The sequence below is a fragment of the Somniosus microcephalus genome, chromosome 15 (assembly GCF_052327205.1).
Source record: "Somniosus microcephalus isolate GS21.2 chromosome 15, FLI_Smic_1.0, whole genome shotgun sequence".
NCBI classification, from domain to species: domain Eukaryota; kingdom Metazoa; phylum Chordata; class Chondrichthyes; order Squaliformes; family Somniosidae; genus Somniosus; species Somniosus microcephalus.
This window is the reverse complement of record NC_141001.1, coordinates 27,970,152-27,989,490: the sequence shown is the minus strand read 5'-3', so window position 1 is coordinate 27,989,490 and position 19,339 is coordinate 27,970,152. Positions and strand designations below refer to the sequence as shown.

The following is a 19,339-nucleotide window of genomic DNA, read 5'->3' as shown; positions in this document are numbered from 1 at the left end:
AACACACTGCCCACCGACGCTACAGTAACACACTGCCCACCAACACTACTGTAACACACTGCCCACCGACACTACTGTAGCACACTGCCCACCAACACTACTGTAACACACTGCTCACCAACACTACTGTAACACACTGCCCACAGACGCTACTGTAACACACTGCTCACTGAAACTACTGTAACACACTGCTCACCAAAATTACTGTAACACACTGCCCACCGACACTACCTTAACAAACTGCCCACCGGCACTACTCTAGCATACTGCTCACCGACACTACTGTAACACACTGCTCACCGACACTACTGTAACACACTGCTTACCGACACGACTGTAACACACTGCACACCAACATTACTGTAACACACTTCTTACCAACTGCACTGTAACACACTGCTCAATGGCACTACTGTAACACACAGCCCCCACCGACACTACTGTAACACGCTGCCCACGGCACTTCTGTAACACACCGTTCACCAACACTACTGTAACATGCTGCTCATCGATACTACTATAACACACTAGTCACCGACACTTCTGTAACACACTGCTCACCGACACTACTGTAACACACCGCTACCCGATACTATTGTAACACACACTGCCCACCGACACTACTGTAACACATTGCTGGCCGACACTACTGTAACACACTGCTCACCAACACTACTGTAACACACTGCTGACCAACACTACTGTAACACACTGCACACAGACACTACTGTAACACACTGTGCACCAATACTACTGTAACACACTGCTCACAAACACTACTGTATAACACTGCTCACCGACACTACTGTAACACATTGCTGACCGACACTACTGTAACACACCGCCCACCGACACTACTGTAACACATTGCTGGCCGACACTACTGTAACACACTACTCACCAACACTACTGTAACACACTGCTGACCAACACTACTGTAACACACTGCACACAGACACTACTGTAACACACTGCACACCAACACTACTATGACACAATGCTCACCGACACTACTGTAACACACTACCCACCAACACTACTGTAACACACTCCCCACCGGCACTACTGAAACACACTGCCCACTTACACTACTGTAACACACTTTTCACCGACACTACTGTAACACACTGCCCACCAACACTACTGCAACACACTGCTCACCGACGCTACTGGAACACACTGTCCACCAACACCACTGAAACACACTGCCCACCGACACTACTGAAACACACTGCCCACTGACACTTCTGTAACACACTGCCCACCGACACTACTGTAACACACTGCTCACCTACACTACTGTAACACACTGCCCCTCGACACTACTGTAACAGACTGCCCACCCACATGAGAGTAACACACAGCCCACCGAGACTACAGTAACACACTGTCCACCGACACTACTGTAGCACACTGCCCGCCAACACTACTGTAACACACTGCCCACCAACACTACTGTAACACACTGCCCACCGACACTACTGTAACATACTGCTCACCGACGCTAATGTAACACACTGCCCAACGACACTACTGTAACACATTGCTCACCGACGCTAATGTAACACACTGCCCAAAGACACTACAGTAACACACTGCCCACCGACACGACTGTAACACACTGCCCTCCAACACTACTGTAACACACTGCCCACCGACACTACTGTAGCACACTGCCCGCCAACACTACTGTAACACACTGCCCATCAACACTACTGTAACACACTGCCCACAGACACTACTGCAACACACTGCTCACTGACACTACTGTAACACACTGCTCACCAACACTACTGTAACACACTGCTGACCAACACTACTGTAACACACTGCACACAGACACTACTGTAACACACTGCTCACCGACACTACTATGACACAATGCTCACCGACACTACTGTAACACACTTTTCACCGACACTACTGTAACACACTGCCCACTGACACCACTGTAACAGACTGCCCACCAACACTACTGTAACACACTGCCCACTGACACCACTGTAACAGACTGCCCACCGACACTACTGTAACACACTGCCCACCAACACTACTGTAACACACTGCCCAACGACACTACTGTAACACACTGCCCACCAACACTACTGCAACACACTGCTTCCCGATACTACTGTAACACACTGCCCACCAACACTACTGTAACACACTGCTCACCGACGCTACTGGAACACACTGTCCACCAACACCACTGAAACACACTGTCCACCGACACTACTGAAACACTGCCCACTGACACTTCTGTAACACACTGCCCACTGACACTACTGTAACACACTGCTCACCTACAATACTGTAACACACTGCCCACCGACACTACTGTAACACACTGCCCACCGACACTACTGTAACATACTGCTCACCGACGCTAATGTAACACACTGCCCAACTACACTACTGTAACATGTTGCTCACCGACGCTAATGTAACACACTGCCCAACGACACTACTGTAACAGACTGCCCACCCACATGAGTGTAAAACACAGCCCACCGAGACTACAGTAACACACTGCCCACCGACACTACTGTAACACACTGCCCACCAACACTACTGTAATACGCTGCCCACCGACACTACTGTAGCACACTGCCCGCCAACACTACTGTAACACACTGCCCACCAACACTACTGTAACACACTGCCCACCAACACTACTGTAACACACTGCCCACCGACACTACTGTAACACACTGCTCACCTACAATACTGTAACACACTGCCCACCGACACGACTGTAACACACTGCCCACCGACACTACTGTAACATACTGCTCACCGACGCTAATGTAACACACTGCCCAACTACACTACTGTAACATGTTGCTCACCGACACTACTGTAACACACTGCTCACCTACAATACTGTAACACACTGCCCACCGACACGACTGTAACACACTGCCCACCGACACTACTGTAACATACTGCTCACCGACGCTAATGTAACACACTGCCCAACTACACTACTGTAACATGTTGCTCACCGACGCTAATGTAACACACTGCTCACTGACACTACCGTCACACACGGCTGACCGACACTACAGTAACACAGTGCTCACAAACACTACTGTATAACATTGCTCACCGACACTACTGTAACACACATTGCTGGCCGACACTACTGTAACACACCGCCCACCCATACTACTGTAACACATTGCTGGCCGACACTACCGTAACACACTGCTCACCAACACTACTGTAACACACTGCTGACCAACACTACTGTAACACACTGCACACAGACACTACTGTAACACACTGCGCACCAACACTACTGTAACACACTGCTCACCGACACTACTATCACACAATGCTCACCGACACTACTGTAACACACTACCCACCAAAACTACTGTAACACACTGCCCACTGACACTGCTGTAACACACTGTTCACCGACACTACTGTAAACACACTTTTCACCGACACTACTGTAACACACCGCTACCCGATACTATTGTAACACACACTGCCCACCGACACTACTGTAACACACTGCCCACCAACACTACTGTAACACACTGCCCACTGACACTACTGTAACACACTGCCCACCAACACTACTGTAACACACTGCCCACCAACACTACTGTAACACACTGCCCAACGACACTACTGTAACACACTGCCCACCAACACTAGTGTAACACACTGCTCCCCGATATTACTGTAACACACTGCTCACCGACGCTACTGGAGCACACTGTCCACCAACACCACTGAAACACACTGTCCACCGACACTACTGAAACACACTACCCACCGACACTACTGTAACACACTGCTCACCTACACTACTGTAACACACTGCCCACCGACACTACTGTAACACACTGTCCACCGACACTACTGTAACATACTGCTCACCGACGCTGATGGAACACACTGCCCAACGACACTACTGTAACACACTGCCCACCCACATGAGTGTAACACACAGCCCACCGAGACTACAGTAACACACTGCCCACCGACACTGAAGTAACACACTGCTCACTGACACTACTGTAACACACTGCTCACCTACACTAATGTAACAAACTGCTGACCGACCCTGCTGTAGCCCACTGCCCACTGACACTACTGTAACACATTGCCCACCGACACTACTGTCACACACGGCTGACCGACACTACTGTAACACACTCTTGACCGACACTACTGTAACACACTGCTCACCAACACTACTGTAACACACTGCTGACCAACACTACTGTAACACACCGCTACCCGATACTATTGTAACGTAACACACTGCCCACCAACACTACTGTAACACACTGACCACTGACACTACTGTAACACACTGCCCACCAACACTACTGTAACACACTGCCCACCAACACTACTGTAACACACTGCCCAACGACGCTGCTGTAACACACTGCCCACCAACACTACTGTAACACACTGCTGCCCGATACTACTGTAACACACTGCCCACCAACACTACTGTAACACACTGCTCACCAAAATTACTGTAACTCACTGCCCACTGACACTACCCTAACAAACTGCCCACCGACACTACTCTAGCACACTGCCCACCGACATTACTGTAACACACTGCTCACCGACATTACTGTAATGCACTGCTCACCGACACTACTGTAACACTGCTCACTGACACTACTGTAACACACTGCTCACCGACACTACTGTAACACACTGCTCACTGACACTACTGTGACACACTGCTTACCGACATGACTGTAAGACACTGCACACCAACATTACTGTAACACACTTCTTAGCAACTCCACTGTAACACACTGCTCACTGACACTACTGTAACACAAAGCCCCCACCGACACTACTGTAACACGCTGCCCACCGGCACTACTGTAACACATCGTTCACCAACACTACTGTAACATGCTGCTCATCGACACTACTATAACACACTAGTCACCGACACTTCTGTAACACACTGCCCACCGACACTACTGTAGCACACTGCCCACCAACACTACTGTAGCACACTGCTCCCCGATACTACTGTAACACACTGCCCACCAACACTACTGTAACACACTGCCCACCAACGCTACTGTAACACATTGCTCACCGACGCAACTGGAACACACTGTCTACCGACACTACTGAAACACACTGCCCACTGACACTTCTGAAACACACTGCCCACCGACACTACTGTAACACACTGGTCACCTACACTACTGTAACTCACTGCCCACCGACACTACTGTAACATACTGCTCACTGACGCTAATGTAACACACTGCCCAACGACGCTAGTGTAACACACTGCCAACCCACACGAGTGTAACACACAGCCCACTGAGACTACAGTAACAAACTGCTCACCAACACTACTGTAACACACTGCCCACCAACACTACTGTAACACACTGCCCACCAACATTACTGTAACACACTGCCCACTGACACTACTGTAACACACTGCCCACCAACACTACTGTAACACACTGCCCACCAACACTACTGTAACACACTGCCCAACGACACTACTGTAACACACTGCCCACCAACACTACTGTAACACACTGCTCCCCGATACTACTGTAACACACTGCTCACCTACACTACTGTAACACACTGCCCACCGACACTACTGTAACACACTGCCCACCGACACTACTGTAACATACTGCTCACCGACGCTAATGTAACACACTGCCCAACGACACTACTGTAACACACTGCCCACCCACATGAGTGTAACACACAGCCCACCGAGACTACAATAACAAACTGCCCATCGACACTAAAGTAACACACTGCTCACTGACACTACTGTAACACACTTCTCACCTGCACTAATGTAACAAACTGCTGACCGACTCTACTGTAACCCACTGCCCACTGACACTACTGTAACACATTGCCCACCAACACTACTGTAACACACCGCCCACCGACACTACTGTCACACACGGCTGACCGACACTACTGTAACACACTTTTGACCGACACTACTGTAACACACTGCTGACCGACACTACTGTAACACACTGCTCACCAACACTACTGTAACACACTGCCCACCGACACTACTGTAACACACTGCCCACCGACACTACTGTAACATACTGCTCACCGACGCTAATGTAACACACTGCCCAACTACACTACTGTAACATGTTGCTCACCGACGCTAATGTAACACACTGCCCAACGACACTACTGTAACAGACTGCCCACCCACATGAGTGTAAAACACAGCCCACCGAGACTACAGTAACACACTGCCCACCGACACTAATGTAACACACTGCCCACCAACACTACTGTAATACGCTGCCCACCGACACTACTGTAGCACACTGCCCGCCAACACTACTGTAACACACTGCCCACCAACACTACTGTAACACACTGCCCACCAACACTACTGTAACACACTGCCCACTGACACTACTGTAACACACTGCTCACCTACAATACTGTAACACACTGCCCACCGACACGACTGTAACACACTGCCCACCGACACTACTGTAACATACTGCTCACCGACGCTAATGTAACACACTGCCCAACTACACTACTGTAACATGTTGCTCACCGACGCTAATGTAACACACTGCTCACTGACACTACCGTCACACACGGCTGACCGACACTACAGTAACACAGTGCTCACAAACACTACTGTATAACACTGCTCACCGACACTACTGTAACACACATTGCTGGCCGACACTACTGTAACACACCGCCCACCCATACTACTGTAACACATTGCTGGCCGACACTACCGTAACACACTGCTCACCAACACTACTGTAACACACTGCTGACCAACACTACTGTAACACACTGCACACAGACACTACTGCAACACACTGCGCACCAACACTACTGTAACACACTGCTCACCGACACTACTATCACACAAAGCTCACCGACACTACTGTAACACACTACCCACCAAAACTACTGTAACACACTGCCCACTGACACTGCTGTAACACACTGTTCACCGACACTACTGTAAACACACTTTTCACCGACACTACTGTAACACACCGCTACCCGATACTATTGTAACACACACTGCCCACCGACACTACTGTAACACACTGCCCACCAACACTACTGTAACACACTGCCCACCAACACTATTGTAACACACTGCCCAACGACACTACTGTAACACACTGCTCACCGACGCTACTGGAGCACACTGTCCACCAACACCACTGAAACACACTGTCCACCGACACTACTGAAACACACTACCCACCGACACTACTGTAACACACTGCCCACCGACACTACTGTAACACACTGTCCACCGACACTACTGTAACATACTGCTCACCGACGCTGATGGAACACACTGCCCAACGACACTACTGTAACACACTGCCCACCCACATGAGTGTAACACACAGCCCACCGAGACTACAGTAACACACTGCCCACCGACACTGAAGTAACACACTGCTCACTGACACTACTGTAACACACTGCTCACCTACACTAATGTAACAAACTGCTGACCGACTCTACTGTAGCCCACTGCCCACTGACACTACTGTAACACATTGCCCACCAACACTACTGTAACACACTGCCCACCGACATTACTGTCACACACGGCTGACCGACACTACTGTAACACACTCTTGACCGACACTACTGTAACACACTGCTCACCAACACTACTGTAACACACTGCTGACCAACACTACTGTAACACACTGCACACAGACACTACTGTAACACACTGCGCACCAACACTACTGTAACACACTGCTCACCGACACTACTGTAACACACTGCACACAGACACTACTGTAACACACTACCCACCAACACTACTGTAACACACTCCCCACCGGCACTACTGAAACACACTGCCCACTGCCACTACTGTAACACACTGTTCACTGACACTACTGTAAACACACTGTTCACCAACACTACTCTAACACACCGCTACCCGATACTATTGTAACGTAACACACTGCCCACCAACACTACTGTAACACACTGACCACTGACACTACTGTAACACACTGCCCACCAACACTACTGTAACACACTGCCCACCAACACTACTGTAACACACTGCCCAACGACGCTGCTGTAACACACTGCCCACCAACACTACTGTAACACACTGCTGCCCGATACTACTGTAACACACTGCCCACCGACACTACTGTAACACACTGGTCACCTACACTACTGTAACTCACTGCCCACCGACACTACTGTAACATACTGCTCACTGACGCTAATGTAACACACTGCCCAACGACGCTAGTGTAACACACTGCCAACCCACACGAGTGTAACACACAGCCCACTGAGACTACAGTAACAAACTGCTCACCAACACTACTGTAACACACTGCCCACCAACACTTCTGTAACACACTGCCCACCAACATTACTGTAACACACTGCCCACTGACACTACTGTAACACACTGCCCACCAACACTACTGTAACACACTGCCCACCAACACTACTGTAACACACTGCCCAACGACACTACTGTAACACACTGCCCACCAACACTACTGTAACACACTGCTCCCCGATACTACTGTAACACACTGCTCACCTACACTACTGTAACACACTGCCCACCGACACTACTGTAACACACTGCCCACCGACACTACTGTAACATACTGCTCACCGACGCTAATGTAACACACTGCCCAACGACACTACTGTAACACACTGCCCACCCACATGAGTGTAACACACAGCCCACCGAGACTACAATAACACACTGCCCACCGACACTAAAGTAACACACTGCTCACTGACACTACTGTAACACACTTCTCACCTGCACTAATGTAACAAACTGCTGACCGACTCTACTGTAACCCACTGCCCACTGACACTACTGTAACACATTGCCCACCGACACTCCTGTCACACACGGCTGACCGACACTACTGTAACACACTTTTGACCGACACTACTGTAACACACTGCTGACCGACACTACTGTAACACACTGCTCACCAACACTACTGTAACACACTGCCCACCAACACTACTGTAACACACTGCCCAACGACACTACTGTAACACACTGCCCACCAACACTACTGTAACACACTGCTCCCCGATACTACTGTAACACACTGCTCACCTACACTACTGTAACACACTGCCCACCGACACTACTGTAACACACTGCCCACCGACACTACTGTAACATACTGCTCACCGACGCTAATGTAACACACTGCCCAACGACACTACTGTAACACACTGCCCACCCACATGAGTGTAACACACAGCCCACCGAGACTACAATAACACACTGCCCACCGACACTAAAGTAACACACTGCTCACTGACACTACTGTAACACACTTCTCACCTGCACTAATGTAACAAACTGCTGACCGACTCTACTGTAACCCACTGCCCACTGACACTACTGTAACACATTGCCCACCGACACTCCTGTCACACACGGCTGACCGACACTACTGTAACACACTTTTGACCGACACTACTGTAACACACTGCTGACCGACACTACTGTAACACACTGCTCACCAACACTACTGTAACACACTATCCACCAACACTATTGTAATACACTTATGACCGACACTACTGTAACACACTGGTCACCGACACTTCTGTAACACACTGCCCACTGACACTACTGTAGCACACTGCCCACCAACAATACTGTAACACACTGCCCACCAACACTACTGTAACACACTGCTCCCCGATACAACTGTAACACACTGCCCACCGACACTATTGTAACACACTGCCCACCGACACTACTGTATTACACTGCTCACTGACACTACTGTAACACACAATCCACCAACACTACTGTAACACACTCCCCACCAGTACTACTGAAACACACTGCCCACTGACACTACTGTAACACACTGTTCACCGACACTACTGTAACACACTTTTCACTGACACTACTATAACACACCGCTACCCGATACTATTGTAACACACAATGCCCACCGACACTAATGTAACACACTGCTCACCAACACTACTGTAACACACTGCTCAATGACACTACTGTAACACACTGCCAACCAACAATACTGTAACACTGCTAATCGACACTACTGCAACACACTGCCCACCGACACTACTGTAACACACTGCTCACCGACAGTACTGTAACACACTGCTCACCAACACTATTGTATCACACTGCTCACCAATACTACTGTAACACACTGCTCGCTGACACTAATGTAACACACTGCTAAACGACACTAATTTAACACACTGCTCACCGAAACTACTGTAACACACTGTCCACCGACACTAATTTAACACACTGATCACCCACACTAATGTAACACACTGCTCAACGACACTAATGTAACACACTGCTCAACGACACTAATGAAACACACTCCTCACCGACACTACTGTAACACACTGCCAACCGACACTACTGTAACACACTGCTCGCTGACACTTCAGTAACACACTGCTCACTGAAACTAATGTAAAACACTGCCCAGTGACACTACTGTAACACACTGCCCACTAACACTAATGTAACACACAGCCCACCGACACTACTGTAACACACTGGCCACCGACACTACTGAAACACATTGCCCACCGACACTACTGTAACACACTGCCCACCGACACTACTGTAACACACTGCCCACCAACACTACTGTAACACACTGCTCACCAACACTACTGTAACACACTGCTCACCAACACGACTGTAACACTCTGCTCTCCAACACGACTGTAACACACTGCCCACCGACATTACTGTAACACACTGCTCACCAACACGACGGTAACACACAGCCCACCAACACTACTGTAACACACTGCTCACCAACATGACTGTAACACACTTCCCACGACACTACTGTAACACACTGCTCGCCAACAAGACTGTAAGACACAGCCCACTGACACTACTGTAGCACAATGCCGATCCGACACTACTGTAACACACTGCTGATTCGAAACTAGTGTAACACACTGCCCACCGACACTACTGTAACACACTGCCCACCGAAATTACTGTAACACACTGCTCACCCACACTACTGTAACACACTGCTCACCGAAACTACTGTAACACACTGCTCACCGAAACTACTGTAACACACTGCTCACTGACACTACTGTAACAAACTGCCTTCCGACACTACTGTAACACACTGCCCACCGACACTACCGAAACACACGGTCCACCGACACTACTGTAACACTCTGTCCACCGACACTGTTGTAACACACTGCTCACCAACACTACTCTAACACACTGCTCACCGACAGTACTGTAACACACTGCTCACCGACAGTACTGTAACACACTGCTCACCGACACTACTGTAACACACTGCTCACCGACAGTACTGTAACACACTGCTCACCGACAGTACTGTAACACTCTGCCTACCGACACTACTGTAACGCACTGCCCACCGACAATACTGTAACACACTACTCACCGAAACTATTGTAACACACTGCTCACCGACACCACTGTAACACACTGCTCACCAACACTACTGTAATACACTGCCCACCGACACAAGTGTAACACACTGCCCACCGAAACTACTGTAACACACTGCCTAGCAACATGATGTAACACACACCGACACTACTGTAACACGCTGCTCACCAATACTACTCTAACACACTGCCCACAGACATGACTGTAACATACACCGACACTACTGTAACACACTGCAACACACTGCCCACCGACACTACTGTAACACACTGCTCACCGAAACTACCGTAACACGCTGCACACCTATATTAATGTAACACACTGCCCACCGACACTACTGTAACACACTGCCCACCGACAATACTGTAACACACTGCCCACCAACACTACTGTAACACACTGCTCACCAACACTACTGTAACACACTGCCCACCAACACTACTGTAACACACTGCTCACCAACACTACTGTAACACACTGCTCACCAACACTACTGTAACACACTGCCCACCGGCAATACTGTAACACACTGTTCACCGAAACTACCGTAACACGCTGCACACCTATATTACTGTAACACACTACCCACCGACACTACTGTAACACACTGCCCACCATCACTACTGTAACACACTGCCCACCGACATTACTGTAACACACTGCTCACCGACACTAATGTAACACATTGCCCACTGGCACAATGTAAAACAGTGCTCACCGACACCACTGTAAGACACTGCTCACGAACACTACTGTAACACACTGCTCCCCGACACTAATGTAAAACACTGCCCACCGACACTAGTGTAACACACTGTGCACCGACACTACTGTAACACACTGCCCACTGACACTACTGTAGGACAATGCCGCACCGACACTAGTGTAACACACTGCTCACCGACACGACCTTAACACACTGTCTACCAACACTACTGTAGGACAATGCCGCACCGACACTAGTGTAACACACTGCTCACCGACACTACTGTAACACACTGCCGACCGACACTACTGTAACACACTGCCCACCGACACTACTGCAACACCCTGCTCACCGACACTACTGCAACAAACTGGCCACCGACACGACTGTAACACACTGCTCATCAACACTGTTGTAACACACTGCTCACCGACACTACTGTATCACACTGCCCACCCACACTACTGTAACACACTGCCCACCGACACTACTGTATCACACTGCCCACCGACACTACTGTAACACAATGCCCACCAAGATAAATGTAACACACTGCTCACCAATATTACTGTAACACACTGCTCACTGACACTACTGTAACACACTGCTCACCAACACTACTCTAACCCACTGCTCACCATCACTGCTGAAACACACTGCCCATCGATATTACTGTAACACACTGCCCACCGACACTACTGTAACACACTGCTCACAGATACTACTGTAATACACTGCTCACCGACACTACTGTAACATACTGCTCACCGACACTACTGTAACACACTGCCCACCAACACTACTGTAACACACTGCCCACCGACACTACTGTAACACACTGTCCAACGACACTAATGTAACACACTGCCAACCGAGACTACAGCAACACACTAATCACCGACACTACTGTAACACACAGCCCACCGAGACTACAGTAACACACTGCTCACCGACACTACCGTAACACACTGTTCACCGACACTACTGTAACACTATGCCCCACGAATTACTGTACCACACTGCCAACAGACACTAATGTAACACACTCCCCACCGGCACTACTGTAACACACTGCCCTCCGACACTTCTGGACCACACTGCCCCCGACACTACTGGAACACACTGCCCACCGACGCTACTGTAACACACTGCCTACCGACACTACTGAAACACACTGTCGACCGACACTACTGTAACACACAGCCCACCAACACTAGTGAAACACACTGTCGATTGACACTACAGTAACACACTGCCCACCGACACTAGTGAAACAAACTGTCCACCGACACTACTGTCACACACTGCCTACCGACACTACTGAAACACACTGTCTACCGACACTACTGTAACACACTGCCCACCGACAGTACTGAAACACACTGTCCACTGACACTACTGAAACACACTGCCCACTGAAACTACTGTAATACACTGCTAACCGACACTACTCTCACCCACTGCTCACCACCACTACTGAAACACACTGCCCATCGACACTACAGTAGCACCCTGCCCACCAACACTAAACACACTGCTCACTGACACTAATATAACACACTGCTCACCGACACTACTGAAACACACTGCTCTCCGACACTACTCTAACCCACTGCTCACCACCACTACTGAAACACACTACTCACCGACACTACTGCAACACACTGCTCACCGACACTACTGTAACACACTGCCCACCGACTCTAAAGACACTGCTCACCGACACTAATGTAACACACTGCCCACCGACACTACTGTAACACACTGCCCACCAACACTACTGTAATACACTTCTCACCAACACTACTGTAACACACTGCCTACCGACACTACTGTAACACACTGCTCACCGAAACTACCATAACACGCTGCACACCTATATTACTGTAACACACTACCCACCGACATTACTGTAACACACTGCCCACCGTCACTACTGTAACACACTGCCCACCGACACAATGTAACACATTGCCCACTGGCACTACTGTAACACACTGCTCACCGACACAATGTAACACATTGCCCACTGGCACTACTGTAACACAGTGCTCACCGACACTACTGTAAGACACTGCTCACGAACACTACTGTAACACACTGCTCCCCGACACTAATGTAAAACACTGCCCACCGACACTAGTGTAACACACTGCGCACCGACACTACTGTAGGACAATGCCGCACCGACACTAGTGTTACACACTGCTCACCGACACTACCTTAACACACTGTCTACCAACACTACTGTAGGACAATGCCGCACCAACACTAGTGTAACACACTGCTCACCGACACTACTGTAACACACTGCCGACCGACACTACTGTAACACACTGCCCACCGTCACTACTGCAACACCCTGCTCACCGACACTACTGTAACAAACTGGCCACCGACACTACTGTAACATGCTGGTCATCGACAATGTTGTAACACACTGCTCACCGACACTACTGTAATACACTGCCCACCGACACTACTGTAACACACTGCCCACCGACACAACTGTATCACACTGCCCACTGACACTACTGTAACACAATGCCCACCAAGATAAATGTAACACACTGCTCACCAACATTACTGTAACACACTGCTCACCGACACTACTGTAACACACTGCTCACCGACACTACTCTAACCCACTGCTCACCATCACTGCTGAAACACACTGCCCATCGATATTACTGTAACACACTGCCCACTGACACTACTGTAACACACTGCTCACAGATACTACTGTAATACACTGTTCACCGACACTACTGTAACATACTGCTCACCGACACTACTGTAACACACTGCCCCCTGACACTACTGGAACATACTGCCCACCAACACTACTGTAACACACTGCCTACCGACACTACTGAAACACACTGTCGACCGACACTACAGTAACACACTGCCCACCAACACTAGTGAAACAAACTGTCCACCGACACTACTGTAACACACTGCCTACCGACACTACTGAAACACACTGTCTACCGACACTACTGTAAAACACTGCCCACCGACAGTACTGAAACACACTGCTCACCGACACTATTGTAACACACGACCCAACGACACTAATGTAATACACTGCCAACCGAGACTACAGCAACACACTGCTCACCGACACTACCGTAACACACTGTTCACCGACACTACTGTAACACTATGCCCCACGAAATTACTGTACCACACTGCCCACAGACACTAATGTAACACACTCCCCACCGGCACTACTGTAACACTGCCCCCCGACACTACTGGAACACACTGCCCACTGACGCTACTGTAACACACTGTCTACCGACACTACTGAAACACACTGTCGACCGACAGTACTGTAACACACTGCCTACCGACACTAGTGAAACAAACTGTCCACCGACACTACTGTAACACACTGCCTACCGACACTACTGAAACACACTGTCTACCGACACTACTGTAACACACTGCCCACCGACAGTACTGAAACACACTGTCCACTGACACTACTGAAACACACTGCCCACTGACACTACTGTAATACACTGCTCACCGACACTACTGTAACACACTGCTCACCAACTCTACTGTAACACACTGCCCACTGACACTACTGTAACACACTGCTAACTGACACTAATGTAACACACTGCTCACAGACACTACTGTAACACACTGCTCACCGGCACTACTCTAACCCACTGCTCACCACCATTACTGAAACACACTGCCCATCGACACTACTGTAACACACTGCCCACCGACACTACTGTAAAACACTGCCCACCACCACTACTGAAACACACTGCCCATCAACACTACAGTGACACCCTGCCCACCGACACTAAACACACTGCTCACTGACACTAATGTAACACACTGCTCACCGACATTACTGAAACACACTACTCTCTGACACTACTCTAACCCACTGCTCACCACCACTACTGAAACACACTACTCACCGACACTACTGCAACACACTGCTCACCGACACTACTGTAACACACTGCCCACCGCATCGAAAGACACTGCTCACCGACACTAATGTAACACACTGCCCACCGACACTACTGTATCACACTGCCCACCAACACTACTGTAACACACTGCTCACCGACACTACTCTAACCCACTGCCCACCGACTCTAAAGACACTGCTCACCAACACTACTGTAACACACTGCCCACCGACACTACTGTATCACACTGCCCACCGACAATACTGTAACACAATGCCCACCAAGATAAATATAACACACTGCTGACCGACACTACTGTAACACACTGCCCACCGACACTACAGTAACACACTGCCCACCAACACTACTGTAACACACTGCTCACCAACACTACTGTAACACACTGCCCACCGACACTACTGTATCACACTGCCCACCGACAATACTGTAACACAATGCCCACCAAGATAAATATAACACACTGCTGACCGACACTACTGTAACACACTGCCCACCGACACTACAGTAACACACTGCCCACCAACACTACTGTAACACACTGCACACCGACACTACTGTAACACACTGCCCACCGACACTACTGTAACACATGGCTGACTGACACTACTGTAACACATTGCCCACCAACTCTACTGTAACACACTACCCACCAACACTACTGTAACACACAGCTCACCAACACTACAGTAACACGCTGCTTACCGACACTATTGGAAAGCCCTGCTCACCGACATTACTGAAACACACTGCTCTCCGACACTACTCTAACCCACTGCTCACCACCACTACTGAAACACACTACTCACCGACACTACTGCAACACACTGCTCACTGACACTACTGTAACACACTGCCCACCGACTCTAAAGACACTGCTCACCGACACTACTGTATCACACTGCCCACCAACAGTACTGTAACACAATGCCCACCAAGATAAATGTAACACACTGCTGACCGACGCTAATGTAACACACTGCCCACTGACACTACTGTAACACTCTGCCCAATGGCATTACTGTACCACACAGCCCACGGACACTACTGTAACACACTCCCCACCGGCACTACTGTATCACACTGCCCACCGACACTACTGAAACAAACTGTCCACCGACACTACTGTAACACACTGCCCACTGACGCTACTGAAACACAGTGTCCACCGACACTACTGAAACACACTGCCGAGCGACACTACTGTAACACACTGCCCACCGACACTACTGAAACACACTGTCCACCGACACTACTGAAACACACTGCCTATCAACACTACTGTAACACACTGCTCACTGATACTACTCTAACCCACTGCTCACCACCGCTACTGTAACACACAGCGCACCGACACTACTGTAACACACTGCCCACCGACACAAAAGATACTGTTCACCGACACTACTGTAACACACTGCCCACAAACACTACTATAACACACTGCCCACCGACACTACTGTAGCACACAGCTCACCGACACTACTGTAACACACTGCTCACCGACACTAATGTAATACACTGCCCACCGACACTAGTGTACCAAACTGCCCACCGACACTACTGTAACACACTGCCCACCGAACCTACTGAAACACACTGCCCAACGACACTACTGTAACACACTGCCCAGCGACACTACTGTAACACACTGCTCACCAACTCTACTGTAACACACTGCCCACCGACACTACTGTAGCACACAGCTCACCGACACTACTGTAACACACTGCCCACCGACACTAATGTACCAAACTGCCCACCGACACTACTGAAACACACTGCCCAACGACGCTACTGTAACACACTGCCCAGCGACACTACTGTAACACACTGCTCACCAACTCTACTGTAACACACTGCCCACCGACACTACTGTAACACACTGCTCACCACCACTACTGAAATACACTGCCCACCGACACTACTATAACACACTGCCCACTGACACTACTGTAACACATTGCGCACCAACACTACTGTAACACACTGCTCACTGACACTACTGTAACACACTGCCCACCGACACTACTGTAACACACTGTTCACAAACACTACTGTAACACACTGCTCACCGGCTCTGCTGTAACACAATGCCCACCGACACTACTGTAACGCACTGCCCACTGACACTACTGAAATACACTGCCCACCGACACTACTGAAACACACTGCTGACCGACACTACTGTAACACACTGCTCACAGACACTACTATAACACACTGCTCAACGTCGCTACTCTAATACACTGCTCACCAACACTCCTGTAACACACTGCTTACTGACACTACTGTAACACACTGCCCACTGACACCACTGTAACACTGCCCACCAACTCTACTGTAATACACTGCTCACCGACATGGTCACTGGCATTTAATTGGTTCTCCACAATATTAAGAGGCATGTAATTCTCCCTGGCTTTGCAGTTAAATTTAGTATCTTATAACTGTTTATATTTTCCTTATTGTAAGTCCCAGTGTAGGACACAAGCGATATGCTCTCAGGCCTTTACAAGTGATATTTTATACCTGGGTACAAGGAGTGTGCATGCCTGATTCCCAATCCTTCCTCCTCCCGCTCTGTGGACTACTGCATTGGGATTGGGAACTTGCTATGTGAGGAATTGGAGCTTGAAGTGAACTGGACTGACACAGCGAACTACCTCGGAAAATTCATTTGTCGCGGAAGATCTCTTTATTAATTAAAAAAGATGTATTGGTCTTGTGCAATAAGAAGTCTTTTGAAATCGCGCTGTGAGTGACAAAGGAGAATCTAAAACTAGGGGCCATAAATATAACATAGTCACTAAAAAATCCAATAGGGATTCATGAGAAACGTATTTACCCAGAGAGTGGTTAGAATGTGGAACTCGCTACCACAAGGAGTAGCTGAGGTGACTAGCATAGATGTATTTAAGGGGAAGCTCGATAGGGACATGAGGGAGAAAGGAGGGGAAGGATATGGTGATAGTTTGAGATGAAGTATGGTGGGAGGAGGCTCATGTGGAGCATAAACACTAGCATAGAGCAATTAGTCTCAATGGCCTGTTTCTGTGCTGTAAATTCTAAGTAATTTTATGTAATTATTTTGATCACAAATCGTAGTACACAAAGCCACAGTGCACTGCAGCAGAACTTTAAAAAAAAATTCTGGACCATTTCTTAAAGCAAGAATGTTCT

General features: G+C 48.9%; 1 protein-coding gene across 1 annotated transcript in view; it reads right to left on the bottom strand.

The window, feature by feature from the left end:
- The window catches only part of creb3l1 (cAMP responsive element binding protein 3-like 1), a 240,548-nt gene that overhangs the window by 84,339 nt on the left and 136,870 nt on the right, over positions 1–19,339 (bottom strand). The window lies entirely within an intron of this gene.